The sequence below is a fragment of the Arvicanthis niloticus genome, chromosome 6 (genome assembly GCF_011762505.2).
Source record: "Arvicanthis niloticus isolate mArvNil1 chromosome 6, mArvNil1.pat.X, whole genome shotgun sequence".
NCBI lineage: Eukaryota > Metazoa > Chordata > Mammalia > Rodentia > Muridae > Arvicanthis > Arvicanthis niloticus.
Window position 1 is genome coordinate 94,941,504 of NC_047663.1, and position 21,309 is coordinate 94,962,812.

The 21,309-nt window shown below is 45.8% G+C and overlaps 1 non-coding gene across 1 annotated transcript; it reads right to left on the bottom strand.

Moving 5' to 3' along the window:
* Positions 1-1,965: 1,965 nt before the first annotated feature.
* LOC117712166 (small nucleolar RNA SNORA48) lies at positions 1,966-2,109 on the bottom strand. Its single transcript, XR_004607234.1, has one exon. It is a non-coding gene; the product is annotated as a small nucleolar RNA SNORA48 (small nucleolar RNA).
* Between the last annotated feature and the right edge of the window lie 19,200 nt (positions 2,110-21,309).

Below are 21,309 nucleotides of genomic sequence, written 5' to 3' on the forward strand. Positions count from 1 at the left end.
TCTCTTCGCTTTTGTAACTCCCCCAAATAAAACACACACACACACACACACACACACCAATAAAACCAAAGCATAGAAAATATCTCATCATGGAAGCGATAGTGTGTTACAGTGTGTTTGCAGTGTGTTCACAGTATATCCCTTTGTCCACACATCTTCACTTGCAAATGTTCATTGTAATGAGTCATTGGTCTGGTTGGAGGTCTCTGGCTTCTGTGACACCATCAATATTGGATCCTCATTGGGACTCCTCCCGAATAACCTTTTGCTGCCCTGTGTCATGGAGATCTTATAGCTTTCGGACAGCAGGCCCAGCCCATTCACAGATAATATAGATTTTGGAGTGTGCCAGTTCAGAGCCCGGGATCTGGACTTGAGTGGTAGCTGAGCTGGTCAGCCCACTTTCTCTCCCTTATCTCCACCACCAGGACGAGCTCTCCAAGATCTCTCCGGCACTGCTTTGGCTCGGCCACCCAATGTCACCATCGGCAGGTTGCAGGGTCAGCTCTCCTGCTCTCATGCCCTGGGGCCCAGCTCACCCTCACCCTTACCTCCAGCTCCAGCTGGACTTGCTGCCTAGTCAAGGTGCAAGGCCTACTCTCCAAAGTGCTGTAGCCTGTGAGGGGTCTGGCTGGTTCTCCTGTTCTCACACTCTTCTGGCTGGCTCACCTGTGTCTTTGCCATCAGGACCAGCTCCACCGTGTTGGCCAGGCCAGGTGCAAGGCTCGGAAGGCTAGCTCTCCCACTCTCATGACCCCAGGGTCAGCTCTCTCAGCTACTACAGGTGGCAAGGGGGCCAGAGTGGCCAGCCCTGCCACCTGGTGTCATGATGAGGTCCCAGCCAGAGTTGTCATTGAGGGCCTTGTCTGAGTCTGCGGCTACACAGCTGCAGGGGGATATACTATGGACATCACCTCTGTACCCATATCACCTCACACCAGGTGAGTGGTGGGTCCATCTCTGCCAGGCTCTTTCCCTTGGGTCTAGCTCACCTGAGCCCCCTCCACCAGGGCCAGCTCTATTGTGCTGTCTTAGGTGTCAAGGGGGGAGGGGGCAAAGGGCATCTGTCCCTGACCAGGCCACCTCACAGCAGAGGGCTGGCAGGGCTGGCTCTCCTATGCTCACATCCTTGGGGCCAGCTCACTTGTGCCCCCCCCCATCATGCCACTCTGCCACCAGGGACAGATCTACTGTGCTGCTCAGACAAGGTGCAGGGCCACCTCTTCCAAGTGCTGCAGTCGGTGAGGGTCAGGAACAGCTTTCCTGAGTTCAGGTCCCCTGGGCAGCTTTCCCACCTGCTGGAGGTGGCAAGGGGCTGCAGAGAGGACAGCATCATCTCTGCATTTATGCTGCCCATGGCACATGAATGGCAGGGTCAGCTCTCCCACACTTATGTCCTTGGAGTTGGCTCACCTACACGCCTGCCACCAGTGCCAGCTCTCCCAAGTTCTGTCTTTAGTGAGAAGTGGGGCCATCTCTCCAGAGTGCCACATTCATGAGGGACAGGCCAGTTCTGCACAGCCCCTGTGCATTCACATGGTCCCTTGAGGCTGCCCTGACCAGGGACATCCCCTGCAGTTGGGTAGCCACAGACTCAGACATGGCCTTCAACAGCAGCTCTGTCTGGGTCCTCATCATGGCCCCAGGGGGAAGGGCTGGCCACTCACAACAGGCTACTCTCTCCACCATTGAATCTCTACTTCCATCTCTTCAAGTTGCTTCATGTTTCTTTCTCTCCCATCTGCCTGCCACATACTTGTACACTGGTAGCTCCTGCTGAAGGCTGGCCATGTGGCTGGTGGGTCCCTTGGTGACATCCTCCATCTGCTCTGTGTGGCATGGGGACAAGTGGTGTCTATGGTCCTCCTGTGCCATGTGCTGGAGGGCAAGTCTGTGGGTGGCACAGAGGTCTGCAAGCCTCTGCCTGTCTTCCTCTTCCTGTGCTGCCCTGCCTGGATTTGATTTTTATGCATCCTAGGCATAAAACAGCTTTGGGCACCAAGCCAGGCATCAAGCTAGGATGAACAAAGGACTTCTGACTGCTCTGCCCCTGACTGATATAAGAACACCACCACCAACAAGGTGTCTCTTTGCCCATCACCAGGGAGGTCAAAGCCTCTCTTTTACTCTTTCAAATTGGCTTGGTTCATTGCAAGCCATATCAGATTGACTCCTCCATTGGCAGCTGAGGCAATAACCCTGCTCACACAGCAGACTGCCAACCTGCCCTTTCATCCCTTACAGCTTCCCCACCTCCTCTCTCTGACCCCCTACCTTTCCCATTCATCAAGTTATACAGGTCTGAAGTTAGGACAGTTTAATAAAATGTGTTAAGGTAAGTAAATACAAGTTATGAAGGTCTGAGGATGTGAAAGCTTAGTTATGAAAGTCTAGAATGCAAGTTATAAAACAGTGCTTTGAGCTCTGAAGATATGCAAGCCTAAGGAAGTTGTGGGGTTTGAGGGGTGAGTCTGAGAAAGTAAGGTACATGAAATGTTGTTTCCGATTTCTTTCTCTCTCTATGCTATTGTTCCACCAAAACTTCAAAAGCTCACAATTTTAACATTGATCAATAGCATCCTGATAGACCATTAATTTAACCCTGATAAAACACTTTGATTATAATAATCACAAACCTAAGACTTTAAATTTTCTTTGCTTGTCTTTTAAAAGTAGACTTAAAAATACTTCAGTGAGTTACAAACAGTCTGCCCAATTGTCGAGAACTGCACTAGCCCCATGTTGGGCGCCAAAAAATGTCAGGACCCAAGCAAAATGTTGAGGCCCGGGCTGCCCTGCGTTTGGCGGCCACTGTATCCCGGTCCAAGCTGCCGCTCAGGTCTGCGGGTCGGGGTTCAGCAAGAGAGAGAGTGAGGACGGACTTGAAGAATGGAGACCAGACAGAGTGTGTTTCAATCCTGTTTATTCTTCAGCCTCTAAGTGTCTCATTTTCTACCGTCTGCCTCTGCCTTTTATATGTCTCACTTCTAAGCCATGCCTTTTGGTCACACCTTTAATCATGCTCTTAGGTCTTGTCTCTAAATCTGATCTCTACACTTCTAAGTCACACTCTTAAATTACACACCTTTAATCTCACACACTTTTAATCTCACACACCCAAGGTATCTAAACCAAGATTATCAGAGTGTGCTCAGCTGTTGTAGGCTATTGTAATCCAAGTCTCTTGTCAGGGTATATGGCTCAAGATGGGTGCTGCAAAGCTGATAGCCGCTTTCTGCTAAAGTTGGCCTCCAACACCCAATCTATATATCTATCCAGCCCTACGGAAAAATTGTTAATGCTTTTAACCCAAAGTCAGTTTTAGATTCTCAAACTTTTATTATGACTCAAAGACATAAGTCTACTGCCCTTTCTACAATCTGAATTTTAGTACAGATTACAAACAATGGTAATGCTAATACATCTAAAACTTTTATCTCTTTTAGAAACTTAAAAACTTCTTATAAGCTTTAAGAAGTCAACTTGAACCCACCTCTCACAGGTCAAGTGGATGCCAGATAAGTATTCCTGTCAACCAACAACCTACATTTCCCCACCTGTCGATTCCCAAGGGTGGGCTCTTCCCCCTTTTCCCTGGTCTTGGGACTCCCCTTCCACAACTACCAAGACCATAAGCCTAAAAGTTTCAAATGTACACCCAAAATAAAATTTTTTCTCTAAACTCCCAACTTTACCTTCTGTCTCTACTCTATCTGTCCTTCCAGATTTCAAATCAACTACAGACTGCTCCAGAAACTTGCCAGCCCCAGGCATTTCCTCAGGATCTGCATCCTAGATGACTCCAAAGCAACTAGCTTCAGATTGCCTCACAAATTGCCCCAACACCGCCTAAGCTTCTCTAGCTCCAGAAGGGTCCGGCAGAACCTGGACATCGAATGAAACAGCCTGCTCATCCAGACCTTGACAAACATTCCAGTTTCAATGGGTTTCTAACAATGGTGCCCCAATGTCAGCAAAAGCCACCTGGAGACAGTGACACCCACTGGTCCAACACCAAGTGATCCCATAATAAAGCAAGAAGATTGGAACGGAGGGCTTTGAGGTAGGTCCAAGGACAGCAAACATGGCAACAATGGTTGTCCTTTACCCTTCTCTTCCCCTCTCTTGCTAAAAAACATTAGATTACATAAAGCTAGCCCACAAGGTCAATTCCTGTATTTGGCTACTGACTCATTCTTGAGGCAAAATACCAAAGTCCAACAATCAAAATTCATTATTTGGCTAGCACGTCCAATCAGGACTTACCAACTCACTCTGACACAGACTCTCCCTTTCCCCTTAAAAACCCACTCCTGCAAAAAACATCTGCTGTTGCTGCTGCTGCTCTGTGTCTGCCTTTGCCCAATCCAGAAGCAGAACCCTCTGCTTGCCCCTCCAGGGTAATAAATCTCCTTTGTGCTAGGAATTTGGTGTCTGGGTGTGTTTTGTACTGACTTGGAGGGGGTTAACCTCTTACATGTTGACCAATTCATTTTATGAGGGCACAGTTGCCCTGATACACAAACCACATAAAAAAAAACTCAATAAAGAGAATTACAGACCAGTTTCTCTTATGAACATAGATGCAAAAATACTCAATAAAATACCTGCAAATTGATCCTAAGAACACATCAAAAAGATCATCAACCATGATCAGATAGGCTTCATTCCAGAGATGCAGAAATGTTTCACTATATGAAAATCAATAAATGTAATTTGCCATATAAACAAACTGAAAGAAAAAGACACTTGATCTTCTCATTAGATGCTGAAAAGACCTTTGACAAAATCCAATGCCCCTTAATGATAAAAGTCCTGAAGAGATTAGGGATATAAGGGACAGACCTAACCATAACAAAGGCAATTTACAGGAAGTCTATAGCTCACATCAAATTAAATGGAAAGAAACTCAAAGCAATTCCACTAAAATCAGGAACAAGACCTGTTGTCCACTCTCCAAATCTATTCAATATACTACTTACAGTTCTAGATGGAGCAAGAAGACAACAAAAGGAGATCAAGGAGATATGAATTGGGAAGGAAGAAGTCAGAGCACCCCTATTCGCAAATGATAGGATAGTATACATAAGTAACCCTAAAAATTCTACCATGGAAATTCTATAGCTGATAAACACCTTTAATAAAGTGGATGGATACAAGATTGACTATAAAAAAAATCAGTACTTGAAAAACCATAAAAAAAAAACAGTAACCTTTCTATATACAAATGACAGAGAACTGAGAAAGAAATCAGGGAAACAACATCTTTCACAATAGCCACAAAATATATAAAATATCTTGTGGTAACTCTAACCAAGCAAATGAAAGACTTGTATGACAAAAACTTCAAATCTTTGAAGAAAGAAATTGAAGAAGATATCAGAAGATAAAAAGACCCCCCTGCTCACGAATCAGTGGGCTCAACATAGTAAAAATGTCCATCTTCTCAAGAGCAAGCTACAGATTCATTGAAATCCCTATCAAAATCTCAAGATAATTCTTTACAGACCTTAAAAGGACACTTCTCAACTTCTTATGAAAACAAAACAAAACAAAACAAAACAAAAAAACCAAACAAACAAACAAAAAAAACCCAACCAACCAACCAACCAAACAAACAAACAAAAAAACCCTCAGGACAGTTAAAATAATCCTGAATGACAATAGAACTGCTGGAGATATCAGCATCCCTGATTTCAAGCTATAAAGATAATAAAAACCACATGGATTGGCATAAAAACACTTATGTTGATAAATGGAACTGAAGAGCAAGACATAAATCCATACACCCAAGGACACCCGAGTTTTGATAAAGAAGCCAGAATTATACAATGAAAAAAAAAAAAAAAAAAAGACCAGCATCTTTAACAACTGGATGTCTACATGTAGAGGAATACAAATAGATCCACACTTACCAGTCTGCATAAAACTCAAGCCCTAGTGGATCAGAGACCTCAACATAAAAGCAGATGTACTGAACCTGATAGAAGGGAAAGTAGGAAATAGCCTTGAGTGCACTAACACAGGAGACAACTTCTGACCAGAATCCCAAAAGCACACTAAGATCAATAATTGATAAATGGGACCCCATGAGACCGAAAAGCTTCTGTAAGACAAAGGACATCATCAATAGGGAAAAAGTGGCAGCTTACAGAGTGGGAAAATATTTCCTTACCAACTCCATATCTAATAGAGGATTAATATCCAAAATGTATAAAGAACTCAAGAAACTACAATCAAAACAGAAAGTCCAATTAAATGGGTACTAATCTAAACAGAGAACTTTCAACAGAGGAATCTTAAGTGGCTAAGAAACACTTAAAGAAATATTCAACATTCTTAGCCACCAGGGGAATGCAAATCAAAACTAAGATTCCATCTTACACCTGTCAGAATGACTAAGCTCAACAACACAAGCTCATTCTGGTAAGGACCTGGGGCACAGAGAACACTCCTCTATTGCTGGTGGGGATACAAACTTGTACAGCCACTATGCAAATCAATATAACCAGAAGATTGGGAAGTTTCTACCTCAAAACCCAACTATACCACTGTTGGGCATATACCCCAAGGACACTCCATCGTACCACAAGGACACTTGCTCAACTATGCTCATTGAGGCCTTATTCATAATAGTCAAAACCTGGAAACAACCTAGATGTTTCTCAACTGAAGAATGGATAAAGAAAATGTGCATTTGCATAATGAAGTATTACTCAGCTATAAAAAAAGAGACATGAAATTTGCAGATAAATGGATGGAATTTGTAAAAATCATCTTGAGTGAAGTATCCAAGACCCAGAAAGACAAATGTAGTATGTATTTACTTATAGGTGGGTATTAGCTGTTAAGTAAGTGATAATCAAGCTACAGTCTGTAGACCCAGAGAGGTTAGGTAAAGAGAAAGGCTCCAGGAGGGATAGGTGGATCTCCCGGGGAAGGGGAAATAGAATAGATCTTGTAGGTGGACCCGGTGCAGGTGGGGACAGGAGGGATCAGATATATACTGGGGAATAGGACAGGTGAAGAGTGTGAGGAGAGACTGAATTGGGGAGCATTTGGGGGGCCACTGTGGAAATCTAGTGCAGTAGAAACTTCCTGGAATCTGTGAGGGTGATCCTGATGAGGAGTTCTGGTAAGGAGGGGTATGGAGTCTGAACTGGGCATCTTTTGTAGCCAGGCTAGACTCCCAGTAGCGGGACTGGGTTGCACCAGTTAAGTTGTTGGCTGAGGAGTCCCATGGAGATTTCCAAACAACACAGGATGATGTTAGGACAGAGGGTTGCTCTCTGCAAGCTGAGGACAGCATCCACCTCTCAGCTCCTTCTCCAGCACCATGTCTGCCTACATGCCACTGTGTTTCCAGCCATGATGATAATGGATTGAACCCCTGAAACTATATATGTCAGCCCCAATTAAACGTTGGCCTCATATAGAGTTTCCGTGGTCATGTTGTTTCTTTACAGCAATGAAACCCTAAGACACCCCAAGCGTGGCTGTGTAGACGCTTTTGTGCCTTTCTACATCGGGGCCTAATCTCTTCCCTCTTCCCCTTTCCTCCTCTCCCCCCACATCCCCAGATGTTTTATTCACTGTCGCCATTTGCTTTCTGGAGTTCCAGACTACAAGAACTACTACTATTTATTGCCAGCATCACCTTCAAAAGTCCTGTTGGTGAAGGTGACTGTAATCCAGGGTGGAGTGCCTCATGGAAGCAAAGGCTGAGAGAACAGTTGGGTGCTGGAGGCAGTGAAGGAGAGTCTTTGGGAATCAGGTGAGACCCACAGCAGATTGGGGACCAGGCTGTGGAATTTAGAAGTGATTTGTTTTCTATGACCTGGACCACTTGGGTGTTTCCTCTCTCTTCCTATCTTTATGTATGTTTGCATGGATATGTGTACATTCTCTCTCTCTCTCTCTCTCTCTCTCTCTCTCTCTCTCTCTCTCTCTCTTTTGTATTTCTCTATCACTGTCTGCTGGATGATGGATGATGAATGATGGATGACTGGATCCCTAGTCATCTGTGAATTCCCTGATCATCTGGAATGTCCCATCATATTCTGCATCTAAACAGGCTGACAGACTGGAGCAGGACGAGCTAACCTCGGTGACTGTGATGAACAGTCCTAGAAATGCGGTTTTTGTACCATCATAGATGTCTCTAAGTCCATGAACAGAGAATGAATCCTCATCAAGCTGGAGAAACCCTCTCCCTGAGGCAGCTGTTCGCCTTCAGGCGCCTTTCTTATTATTCTCAGTAAGGTGGTGTGAAAATTTGATAAGACAAGATATCAAAGTTCTGGCGGGTTGCTGAGAGGGCGCTGGCTTACTGATGATGCATAGATACAGCAGGTCCGAAAGTACTTTGTTTTATTGCTTTGAGGCTCATGCTTCAAAGCGACTGAGTCAGCTCATTGCTAGCCACCCAACCTTCAAGAATATCATTTGCGCAATTCTGCAGTGCAATGCGTGATACATATATTTCTGGGTGATCTTCTGGGGGAGAGAAAAGATGGCTGGGGTGGCAGGGTTGAGTGAACTAGTAATGCCACAGCCATGTGTGAATGGTGTGTGTGTGTGTGTGTGTGTGTGTGTAGGGCGGAGGTTGACTTTCACCCTTTTTTTGACATAGAGTCTGTTACTGAACCTGGAGTTCTCTGCTTTATCTAAACTCCTTGGCTCTTTCCATCTCCCCAGAGCTGGAATTCCAGGTGCTATAACCAGCGTGTGTGTGTGTGTGTGTGTGTGTGTGCACGCACGTGTATTCTAGGGATTGAACTCAGGTCCCAACACTTGTAAGGCAATCTTTTGTTAGTTGAGTCATCTGTTTCCCTAATTCTATAGTCACTCTTAGTGGTGGCAGACAGAGGACACTCAAAACTAACATCCAAATATATGCACACACACATACATATAAATATACATATGAACACATATGCATTCATACAAACTCATGTACCTATAGAAACATGCATGTTCACAAACATACTTATATATACATATACAAAGATATGAAAGCATACATATATGATATGTACATCTTATGCATATATATCCCCCATATAAGTGCACACACACACACACACGCACACACTGAGCAGTAGGAATCCCACACTTGGGTGTGTTTGCATCATTCTGTTGTCATGAAGCCTGCTTCACTGCATCCTGGCAATTCGGGCAGTTGGGTGCTATTGAAGGGGCTGAGGAACCTCTCATAGGTTTTTCTAAAAGCAATGTTAAGCCATGAAAAAGCTCAGCCAATTTGTTGTCATTTTCAAATTTTGTCACATGATAGTTGGGAAGTGTGGTCTGCACAGCATGGAATACAGTAGATCTGGGAGAAACTCAAATGCTTTGTTTGGTGTTCCACTGGGTTCCTGTGTGCTCAGTTCTTTTGCTTAGGAAGCATGTTGCAAATCTAACTGTTAGAATTTTCATATTTGACATCACGCTTAGCATTTGTTGAGACTTTTTCTGAGGTACATGAGCAAACCCTGCTGACTCCAGGTTGGACACTGACAACAACAGGCTGATTCTACCAAAGTTGAGCTTGGTGAACCAGAGAGGTTCATGGGGTTATTCACACAGTAAGAAGAACTTGAAGAAGCTGTATCATCAAAGCCACTCCAGCCTGGTGGAACCCCAGAACTCTGCACACTCTCAGGCAGCTTCACTAGGTCAGAAAGTCTCCTCTCCTCAGTAGTCCTTCCTGCCTGTTTAACCTAGGGGAAGGGGGAGTGTCTTGTGAATCTTGTAAGCTTCAGGGACTTCCTGAAGTGTGTGAAGAAGCCTTCCTCCAGGAGGAAACACACAAGATGCTTTAAGTGGAGCCTGACTTATTTTCTTGCATACTGGGCCTCGTGGAACCTTGTAGTGCAGCACAAGGCAATGCTGCTATGACATATAGTCCTTCAGGTCTCAGTGGTTTAATGCCACACCACAGTCTCGGCAGCAGTGTTGAGATTTCAGACATTTCTAGCTTGTGGTTCTCCCATCTAAGGTTTTTGATATTAGGCCTCTAGATGAGAGGGGGAGAGGCATGGAAAACTATTTTCCAGAAGAGAAGTAATTTCTTAACCTTGCTGTTGTGGAAATGTAGTCATTGTCCCATCCGAGCCACAAAGGAGTCTGGGAAGTATATTTTTTCCTGCATATCCCAGCAGCTCAATGGTGTGGTAGACAGCACTGCCTCTGGCCCACTGAGAGCAGGTAAACATTTTTTATTCTTTTTAAATTGAAAAACAAGTGTGTGTGAGCATATATGTGTATATGTTCATGGTGGCATGTATGTTTCTGTGGAGGCCAGATACATCAAAGTCTTCCTAGATTCTTCTTCATGGTATATTTTTGAGACAGAGCTCATCAATTAGGCTGGAATGTCTGACCATTGAGCTTCAGGGGTCCATCTGTCTGCCTCCCCCATACTCAGACTACAGACATGTTGTTATGCACGGTTTTTACATAGGTATTTGGGATCCAAACTCAGGACCTCACACAGGCTTGGCAGGCACACACTGACCCAGCCATCTCCTCTCCCCAGGCCCTGTTGAAGAGTTGTTGTTCTTTGGAGCTTTTGCAGGTCTTGCTCCTTTAGCTCCAGGTGATCCTGTTTTCTCTCAATTCAGCTTTGATGTTAGTTTCTCCCCCCCCACCCCCCCCAGCTAGTCAAGATTCCTATCAATGATGGTTAGTGTTTTCCCAGTCGGGCTAGGGAATGGGAATACTTTTTTAAGAGCCTTGAGCTCTTTTCTCCTTTTTGAGACAGGTTCTCACACTGAGGTTTAGCCTGGCCTCCAACTCGTGGCAATCCTGCCTCAGCCTCCTAAAGGGCAGGATTGCAGATGTGAGGATCTTGCCCAGAATCTCTTTCTCCTCTTCTTTTGCCGATGTGTGCACATGGGAATATGCACGCGTATGTGTGACTGAGTACTCAGAGGCCAGTGGCAAACCTTAGCTGTAGTTCTTCAGTAGCCAGGTATAGTGGTGGCCTGTCAGCAAGCCTAGGGGGCCGTCTGTCTCTGCATCCCCGATGCTGGGATTATAGGCATGTACCACCATAGCTGATTTTTAAAAATCTTTTAAATACTGATTGCTGAGTTGTACTCAGGTTTGAGCGTGTGAGGCAAGCACATTACTGGATGACTGTCTTCCTACTTACAGATAAGAGCAACCCAGTCACTGGTGCACAATTCATCTAGTGCTTGGGAGGCAGAAACAGGTTTATAGATCTCTGTGAGTTCCAGACCAGCCTGGTCTACGTAGAAGCAAATTTCCAGGCCAGCCAGTTATATAGTAAATTCTTCTCTCAAAACTAAACCAAACCAACCACCCAGCCCACCTTCAACCAAACCCTAAACCCTAAGCCCTAAACAACAACACACATTGCTTTGTGGAAAGGGGCATTAATCAAACCTGTGTGGATAGGATTTAGCAACCACCACAATAACTTTGTCTTCAAGCCTTCCATTGTGAAATATTTAAGAAAATGATTAATTCCAGATTCTCAGAAAAGTCCTTTCTAGATAGGTAATGGGAGGAGCAAGAATTCTCAGAGACTCAACCATCCGACAGGAGCAGTCTGAACTCTGGCTCCCAAACCAGTCCCTTGTCTTCTCTTGCACTCTCCCAGGCTGCAGAGTGGCAGGGAAGGCCCTTAACCCGAGATGAAGCTCTCCATGCATTATCTATTACTCTAATGAGTCCGAGAGATGGGGAGAGGGAAGGATGCTCTCTCTAGCTATTATTGCCTCCCCCGGAGGGTTGACACACACAAGCTCATTATTGTGTTATGTTTTATTCAACAAAATAACTTTCATGTCGTAGCTTAAATTGAATTCACTAAAACATCTTTATTTCCCACATTATGTGCCTCAAGTGTCTTCCAGGGGCCCGTGCGCTCTCCCGAATGAAGCTGTGGAGATGGCACAGCGAGAGTCAATCTAGAGAACAGTGCAGCTATACAGTGGTAATTGGTTTTCCGTATAATTAAAGGAGCCAAGTTCCTCATCAGAGACCCAGAGGCAGGATCATAAAAATAATCCACTTATGAGAACCTTTATTGTTGGTGGCCGTTGGAACTCTGGGTCCACAAACAGATTTGCTTATTCAGTTCCATTAATAAAGAATCAGCAAAGTGATGCTTGGGACCGGCCTCTTCCTGACTCTCACTTACAAAAAGATTTATTTTTATTTTTAAAAGAGAGAGAGAGAGAGAGAGAGAGAGAGAGAGAGAGAGAGAGAGAGAGTATGTGTGTGTCTGTCTGTGTGTGTTGTGTACCTGTGTGCATACGCACATACACAGAGGCCAGAGGAGAACACCAGGGCCACTCTCTGATTTATTCACTTGGAACTTAGTCCCCTTTGAGCCTAGAAAGTACCAATTTTGTTAGGCTGGCTGGCCAGTGAATTCTCAGAATTTACATGTCTCTACTTGTCTTCAGTCCTGGGGTTACAGGCACTCTTGGCTATGTCTAGCTGTCTTTAAAATGTATTTTTATTTTAAATTTTTTTTATGTGAGGGCTAGAGATTTAAACTCAGATCCATTGTGGTTTGTAGGGCTTGGTCCTGGAAATCTAACTGGGGTGATGAAGGAATGAAGAAAGGGCAGACAGACAGACAGACACACACACACACACACACAGAGGGAGAGAGAGAGAGAGAGAGAGAGAGAGAGAGAGAGAGAGAGAGAGAGAGAAAACACTGGTGGGCATGCTTGATGCTTGATCTGAACAGTATCATTTACAAGAACAGCCCAGAACTGCAGATTGTTTTGTAAGGCACAGGGCTGGGGCTGGGGAGAGGAGCTTGTCTCAGTGAACAGTCTCCATAGGTGAGCAGTCCCCATAGGTGAATGGTCTCCATAGGTGAGCAGTCCCCATAAGTGAGCGATCTCCAATCCATAGGTGAGCAGTCCCCATAGGTGAGCGATCTCCAATCCATAGGTGAGCAGTCACCATAGGTGAGCAGTCTCCATAGGTGAGCAGTCACCATAGGTGAGCGGTCTCCATAGGTGAGCAGTCTCTATAGGTGAGCGGTCTCCACAGGTAAGCGGTCTCCACAGGTAAGCGGTCTCCACAGGTGAGCGGTCTCCACAGGTGAGCGGTCTCCATAGGTGGGCGGTCTCCAATCCATAGGTGAGCAGTCTCCAATCCATAGGTGAGCAGTCTCCATAAGTGAGCGGTCTCCATAGGTGAGCAGTCCTCATAGGTGAGCAATCTCCATAGGTGAGCAGTCTCCATAGGTGAGTGGTCTCCAATCCATAGGTGAGCAGTCTCCAATCCATAGGTGATCAGTCTCCATAGGTAAGCAGTCTCCATAGGTGAGCGGTTTCCATAGGTGAGCAGTCTCAGGTTGTAGAGATCTAGGAGGAGGAAGCCGAGTTGCTAGTTTTGTATTCACTGCTACTTGGATGGGGAAGGCTTTGCCATCCACCCAAGCCTCACCTGGGGTAAGGCTTTGTCTTTTCCTTGGTCTGAGGCACTGGTCCTCGACACTGCTGTCAGCCACACCTTCATGCAGAGCTTCCTGATCTCCCCACACAGATCCTCAGGTTGGTGGTAACAAGTGATCTTACCTTTCTAGGAGTCTCCTCAGCACCTGCCCTCTTCAAAGTTTTCTTTTGAGACAGTCTCATATAGCCCAGGATACCCTCAAATTTGCAATGTGGTCAAGGATGGCCTTGAACTTTTGATTCTCTTGTCTCAGAAGGGCTGCAGTTCTATGCTTGTGCCACCACACCTGGTGTATGCAGCTCTTGGGCATCAAATCCAAAGCTTCCTGAGTGCCAGACAAGTGCTTTTAAATTGCCTGAGCTGCAGTCCTGGCCATCTTGCTTAGTACTTGTTTACTTAAGGTGGTGCTAGAGACCGAATGTAGGGTCTATCCATGCTAGGCGAATACTCTACCACTGAGCTTTTCCCTAGTACCAACCGTCTCCATGAAGGCCTTTCTAGCGTGATTTTATTGAGTTTGTCTTTCAAGATGGCTCCTAATAGCCTTTCCTGGAGAGAAGCCACCAGTGCTTGCCTGAAAGTGTATGATGGTTGGCTGACTTTCATACTGAGTCCCGTCTATCCATGTTGTATTCCTCAGTGGGATGTCCAGGGGCTGCTGTCCACCTCTTGCCTTCAAGCCTCATTTCTTTCCCAGAACTCTGTTCGGATGTATGCCATCACTCACAGCGTACTCTGGGGCCCTCAGCCCATCCTTGATTCTCTATCTTGTCCTCTGTGTTAGACTTACCACATCTACTAAACTTCCAGAACACCTGAGTGCCATCTTGAATTTCTCCCTCTTCTCCAGCCAGTTTAATTTGCCTTTCCTCTACATTTGAAGCCTTGGCTGACCACCCAGCCTTACTTATCATAGTCCCCTCCAGCCTCCTTGCTTTCTAGCCATCCTTGGACACATGGCTCCTCTTATCATGGCCCCTGGCTCCCCATTCAGCTTGTCGTGGCTTGAAGAGGCATGATTTTGTCACAGACAGGATGCAGTAAGCACCAACATTGTTCCCCCACTAAGACCTTTAGTTGGTTCCCTCTCTTCACCACATGGAGCCAGTGGCTTCTCTTTGAAGAGTGAGTTTCAGAAACAGAACTCAGGAGAAACGCGTTCTAGCCCAGTGCCGGCTTTATCCAGGAGAACACAGAGAAGCATCGAATCAGACAGACCCTAACGAAAGGAAGAAAGGATTGCACCAGAGCCCTGCTGCGTAGTGAATCAGTGCATGTGTGCTCACAGCAGATATGGAGAAGCCCACCACCCCTAGCTGGTTGCTCACCTCTTACATAATGTAGGGGAATGTCATGGACCTACTTCCCCAATTCCTTTGACCCACAAAGGTCTCCTATGGGGATTTTAGCTGCTCTGCTTCAAGATTGCAATGGTCACCTCCAACTCAATGGCAATAGCTATCCTATGCTTGCTGTGTGAGCAAGGATTAGTGGCTAAACCTGTCTGACATCAGCTTTTGTGAAGTGGGACAATGGACACCGAGGTGCTCACTTCAAAGCCAGACCAGATCATAGACAACTGTTTATCCCTCCGCCGGGGAGAGGGCTTGACTCTGCACACAGACACTCCATCTCATTCAAGGACTAAATCCACTGTGTCTTCATGCAAGCTTAATGTCACCTGGAGGCTTGTGCGGACAAGGCTGGTGACCTTTTAGAGTACAGAGATGCTTTGAAATGTCAGTGGAGAAGGAGGCAGGTGACAGATGGCCTCTCAGAGCACAGATAAATAAGGAGAGAGAAAGTCACTTCTAGGAAGGGAGAGGAGCTCAAAGTCACACTTCCTGCGCTGGCGGAGGCCGAGGCGGAGGCTTTCCAGGCCACTGTCTGGGGATGGAGGCAGCTGGCAGGCTTCTTGCTGCATCTTTCCACAGCCTTCCTTCCTGTTGAGGGATTTCCCAGATTTCTAGAGGGCTTTGACAGGTGTGTGTGACAGTGTGAATTAAGGGTCTTCTAGTCAGAGCAGAGCGGCTCTCACTCCATATAGCTCTATAGACAGCAGAACTTTAAAAAGAGGAAGATTGAACAAGCTCTTCCAGGGGGAGATATCCAGGTTTGATACCCAGCACCCAAACAGCAGCTCACAACTGTCTGTAACCCTAATTTCCAGTTCCCAGGGATCTGACCACCCTCTTCTGGCCTCTGTGGACAACAGACAGGCATGTGGTACACATGTAGACCAAATGTGTGTGTGTGTGTGTGTGTGTGTGTGTGTGTGTGTGTGTGTGAGAGAGAGAGAGAGAGAGAGAGAGAGAGAGAGAGAGAGAGAGAGAGAGAGAGAGAGAGAGAGCTTGCCCAGTATTTTTCAAGCCTTGGGTTTGGTCCCCAGCATGTGAGACAGGCCCATAATCCCTGTAGGAAGTGGAGACAGGAGAATCAGAAGTTCAAAAAGACCCTTGGTGAGTTCTAAGCCAGCCTGGGTCACATGAGACTGTGTAGAAAAGGAGAGTGGGGTGGGGAGAAAAGAATTGTACCTGATTGATCATGACCATGGTGGCCAGAGCACATTGTAGTCTGATCAGGGTGAGTTACAGATCCCCACAGAGAACATTTGTGTGACTTTGAGACAGCTTTATCTTCTTCTGGCTCTTGGGAACAACAGCCCCCCTCTCTCCCCTGCCTCTACCCAGGGGAGCTTCTAGCCACAGTTACCAACACTTCCCCAGCCCCCACCCCTGCAGTCGGCTCACAGCAAGGGGCGGAAGCAATCCTTGAAAGACACTTACCAGCCGCTTGGAGGGCTCTGGTGGCCCCTCCAGGTATTTACATTTTTTAAATTGGTAACCAGTTATCTCAAATGAGCTTCTAATTAGTAGAGCTCTAGGGCTGTAAGGAAATGAAGTGAAAATATGTAAATACTGCAGGGGACTATTTAGTGTGGGCCTGCCTCTCCGGGCACACACTGGCTTTTTCCTATTGTCTTTCCTTGGGCCCCAGTGACTTTGTTTCTAAACTCCCAGAGGGGGGCCTGGGGGTAGCTTATGGGCACTGCATATTCAAAGTTAAGCTTGTGAATTGGAACAGCCTGGAGAAGTTATGCAAAATACCATTTGCTGTCACTTCTCCCTGAACCTAAGTGTGATGAAGATGTTTTCCCAGAACAGGGATCAGGGTGGTGGCTCTATATGACACTGGTTTAGTCAGTCAATCACCATCACATCATCACCATCACCATCATCATCATCATCATCACCATCACCATCACCATCACCATCACCATCACCATCACCATCACCATCACCATCACCATCATCATCCAACCCTAAGCCTAACTGTCAGGCTTAGCAGCAAGCGCCTTTACCTACATAGCCATCTTGCCAGCACCAAGGTTAACTTAGGAAAGTCTGAAGTCACAGCAGCTTCCTCTTGGCTATTTGGACTCAGATGTGTTCTGAGGAAGCCCAAATATCCCGTGGCAAGCCCCTTGTGTGCAAGAACAAAGGCTGTTGGCCCACAGCCTTCCCAGGCTGAGTTTGTGCCTGGTACTAGTCATCTCTCTGTAGCACTCCTCCCACAGGGAAACTAGCCCAACCGATGTCTAGAATGGAAGTGGACACTTCCTGCCCAGCCTGGCCCAGCCGTGGCTTTGGCATCAGAACAAATGATGCATTCTCTAAGCCACTGGAGTTTGGAATACAAACTGGCTGTCTGGGAAGCCATAGGTATTTAAGATACCTGTTTTGCATAGAGCTCCTGCTCTGGGAACAGTGCAGTAGAGACCTGGGTCAGGATGAGTGAGTTCCAAATCCCCTTAGAGCGAGATGAGGAGACTGACCCTTTCCTGGGGTTCTCGAAAGGTGTCCAATACTGTTAAAGCACTGTCGGAATTTATTATAATCGCTTTCAACATTAATGATGAATTCTTATTGTAATCACTTCTGATCTTTATTTCTTGTAAAGCACAGGCATTGAGAGTAAAGCCATGTGGCTTCCTAATTGGTCGCTGTTGGACTCTTCCCAGTTTCCCTAGCTAAGTTGAACAAAAGGATTCTCAGTCAGGTAGCCAGCAGGACTGCCAGCCTGTTCTGAGCGGTCCATGAACGCCTGGAGAAAATCTGCCCAACCAGTGCCGCCGATGGTGCAGCCTCTGAAGATACAGCTTCAGTCAGGGCTGTTTACTCCACACTTCCCGTCAGAAGCCCGAGAGCACTCCAGATGACCCCAAGGCCAGTTCTTCCTAGGCCAGAGGGTGAACTCCTTACTCCCAAGCCCTGGGGGGCAGTGACAGTGGTCACAATCATCACGCAGGCTGAGGAATTCTCACACCTGGGTTCTCACATGCTACCACAGGCTGTGGAATTTTGACTTCTCAGACACAAGACACACTACTTCATGTCAAGAGCCACGGGTCCAGCATAGCAGCTGGAAGACCTATAGAGGGAAGAGTCCTGGGTTTGGGAGATGGCTCTGTGGGAAAAGCTCTTACATGCAAACATGAGGACCCCAGGAATTCAGTACAGCACATATCTGTAATTCTATCACTTCTATGCTGAGATGGATGGCAGAGACAGGAGAATTCTTTGAAGCCCATGGGCTGGCTAGCTTCATGTATACAACAGTGAATATGAGAGACTTTGCCTCGATCATGGTGGGAGGTGAGGGCTGAGAGCTAACACTGTCCGTTGATATCTACATCAGCACCAAGGCACAACCGCACACGATGAAGAATAAACCGGATGGGTCTGGGGAGATGACTGAGTGGCTAGAAGCACCTGCTGACCTTGCAGGATACCCAAGTTTGGCTCCCAGCTCACAATTGCCTGTAACTCTATGGGCTTTGATGCTGTCTTCCAGCACCCTGGACACCTGCAATGTGCCTCACCATCACAAATAAATAATAAACTGAATCTTGAGAAAGAGTCCTGCTCTCTGAGGTCTGCCTGAAAGCAGAACATGAGAGGGCACTTGCAGCTGTTCCCGCATACCTGCTACCTCTCAACTGCTCAGAGGCAAGGGATACAGGCTGCCACAGACCAGCACTTCCGGAAGCTTTCCTGGCCTAGCCACATAGACCCCACAGCACCAACAGGCTCAGCCTTTTGATCCAGACTAACATGACCATTCTACACCATTTGGGTGATTAATGGCAATTTCCTTAAACTCCAGTGTCTTAGATCCCTGCTAAATCAAAACAGTAACGGTGGTGTCCAGCCCCCCACCCACCTTACAGGGGCCATCGGGATCTCCGTTTGGGTGGGTGGTCTTGCCCTACAGTGACAATTTGTGTTTTTTTAAACAAGGATTTCTGAAATGCCAGTTATGTATTAGGATGTGGTAGGCACCTGGGAGATGGTAACCCCAGTCTCTCTGTCAAGGAGACAATGTAGTGGAACCTACATGGCCGTGAAGCAAATGGACAGTAAGCTGAATTATGGCGATCCATGAGAATAGCCTTCTGAGGAAGTGAGATGAAGGCTGAGATCTGACAGAAGGCCCAGGAAGAAGCATTCACAAAGGTTCTGAGGTACAAGAGACAACTTGGATCTCAGGCCCAGGCCTCCCTCCCTCCCTCAGTGCCTACTGAATTTGTTTCCTTTCCCAAGCATCTAAGTGGATTCTGCTCTCTCTCTCTCTCTCTCTCTCTCTCTCTCTCTCTCTCTCTCTCTGTGATGTGTGTTTGGAGACTAGAGGTAGATGTTTGGTGTCTTCCTTCATTGCTTTTGTCTATGATTATGTTTAGACTATTTTTACTTATTTTTTATAATTTCATAATCATATACAGTATATCTTGATTATATCTAACTCAACTGCTGTTACAGACACCTCTAATGCCCCCACCCCAACCCCCACTCCCAACCGCCTATGCCCAACACTCCAACCTCAACACCCCTAACACCAACACTCCCATGTGGTAGTTAGCTACACCACTTTGGCTCCTGGTGGGTCGCATGTGTGCACCTGCCCAGAAGCTATCTGGATTCACGAAGGAAAGACACACACACAAACACACACACACACACACACACACACACACACACACACACACACCTCAGTTAATTTTAAAATGCCTTGGCTAGCTCAAAGGCTGGGCAGTTCTAATCCTCCCTGAGGCTAGCACACATATTTCTCTCCCATAATCCTGGTTTAAACCACTCTAATTCTATATTTTATCTTTGTTGCCCTGGCTCTCTCTGGACAGCCCCTAGTCTTTGCTGCCCAAGATCTTTCTGGGAAGCCCTTCCAGGGGCCACATTCCTTCTCACCTACATTTTGGATGATTTTCCTTCTGCATCTCTAAATCTGATCTGTCTCCCTACGAATTGTGGAGATTCTCTTCCTTTCTCCCAGTTCCTGGCCCACACAAATCAGCAACACAAAGGTGCTGCTTCAGTCTGTCTGCCCAACCATTGGCTATCAGCTCTTTATTGATTGATCAAAAGCCAATTGGGGACAAAGACCTTCAGCGCTTGGACATGCAGATTCCCTATTTTGGGGACCAGATTAATTGGAAGCATTGGAACCAATCTCCAACGACTCACCTTTTCTGTCCAAATTTTTTAAAAGGCTCTTCTCTCAGACATAAATTGAGCATAACCATAACGGTTATGTAAATTACAAAGTATAATATGCATTTAACATCCAGTCTGTCATATTTGGCAATTTAGATAAAGTATTCTATCATCTATCCTAACTTAACGAGCGACAATTCTGTACCTGAATCATGTTTGATTTCAACTTGTATTACCATCCAAAACCCATCTTTTTAAATCTAGAACACCTTCTTTAATGCTAAACAGCTTAAGTTCAATTGTGAGATTATAGCTAGTCTTCAACCCTGTCAGAGATTTGAGAAGGAAGTAAACATTACCTTAGTGTGTAGGAAGCACAAAGACATAGTTTCAAAAACTTTTTTCTCCCTGTTCAAAATTATGACCATTTAGAAATTATCCCTTAAAATGACAACCTATCTATAATTTGTAAAATAACCATAAGCAGACGCCCAAATCCAAATTCAAATCCAAATCACGATGCTCCATGGCTTCTTCCTGCTGAATAGAGGCAGTGAGAAATTCTTTAAAGGGGTGGGGAAGGGTAGGAAAATTAGGAAAATTGGTTAGACTTAAGGAAGCTAGCACCTGTTATCCAGTCTGTGCTTAGAAGACTCCGGGCTTAGCTAAAATTCTGACTGGATCCGTCTAACAGGCTGGATGAACTGAGTCCATCAGGAATCAGCAGCTATTCCTGAAGCTGTTCTGGGAGCAAGTCTCTGGACAGCATCAGGAAGCAGGGGGCTGGAGCAGCAGGTCAGTTCAGTGTCCCAGCAGATGAATCTTGTCAGAGCCATACATTCTGCAATATGTCAATCTCACAACCAAAATTTCAGTACTATTAATATATTTGTATAGATTGTGCAGGTTGCACAGATCAGTTAAGGATAAAATTTGTTCCTTGTTTAAGCAGGTGAAAGACAACTGTCTTCTCTATGAGTTGATTTTATCAATAACCAATTGTGATAAATCTTCATTCATGCCATATGAAGGAGGGCATGAAGAATCTTGAAGATTTCATAACCAATAAGATTTATAGTCTCATTTTAGCTGAAGTTTTGGCTGGAGACATTTTTATGTCTAAGCCGGTTACTGGGCTGCTCCCATGTTGAGGAATCAGCAGATCAAGTTACCTGTTCTGTTTGATTTTCCCGAATTTTTCTTTACTGTAGTCAAGATCCTCAGAGGGTCTTTCCTGTCCTATCTGACCCATATCACTCTGGAAGGGGTCCAAAGCCTTTTCTCCTTTCCTGTCAGCACAAATACAGAGCCTTTTTCCAAGTAACTGGAAATCATTAAAGGTGTAGCC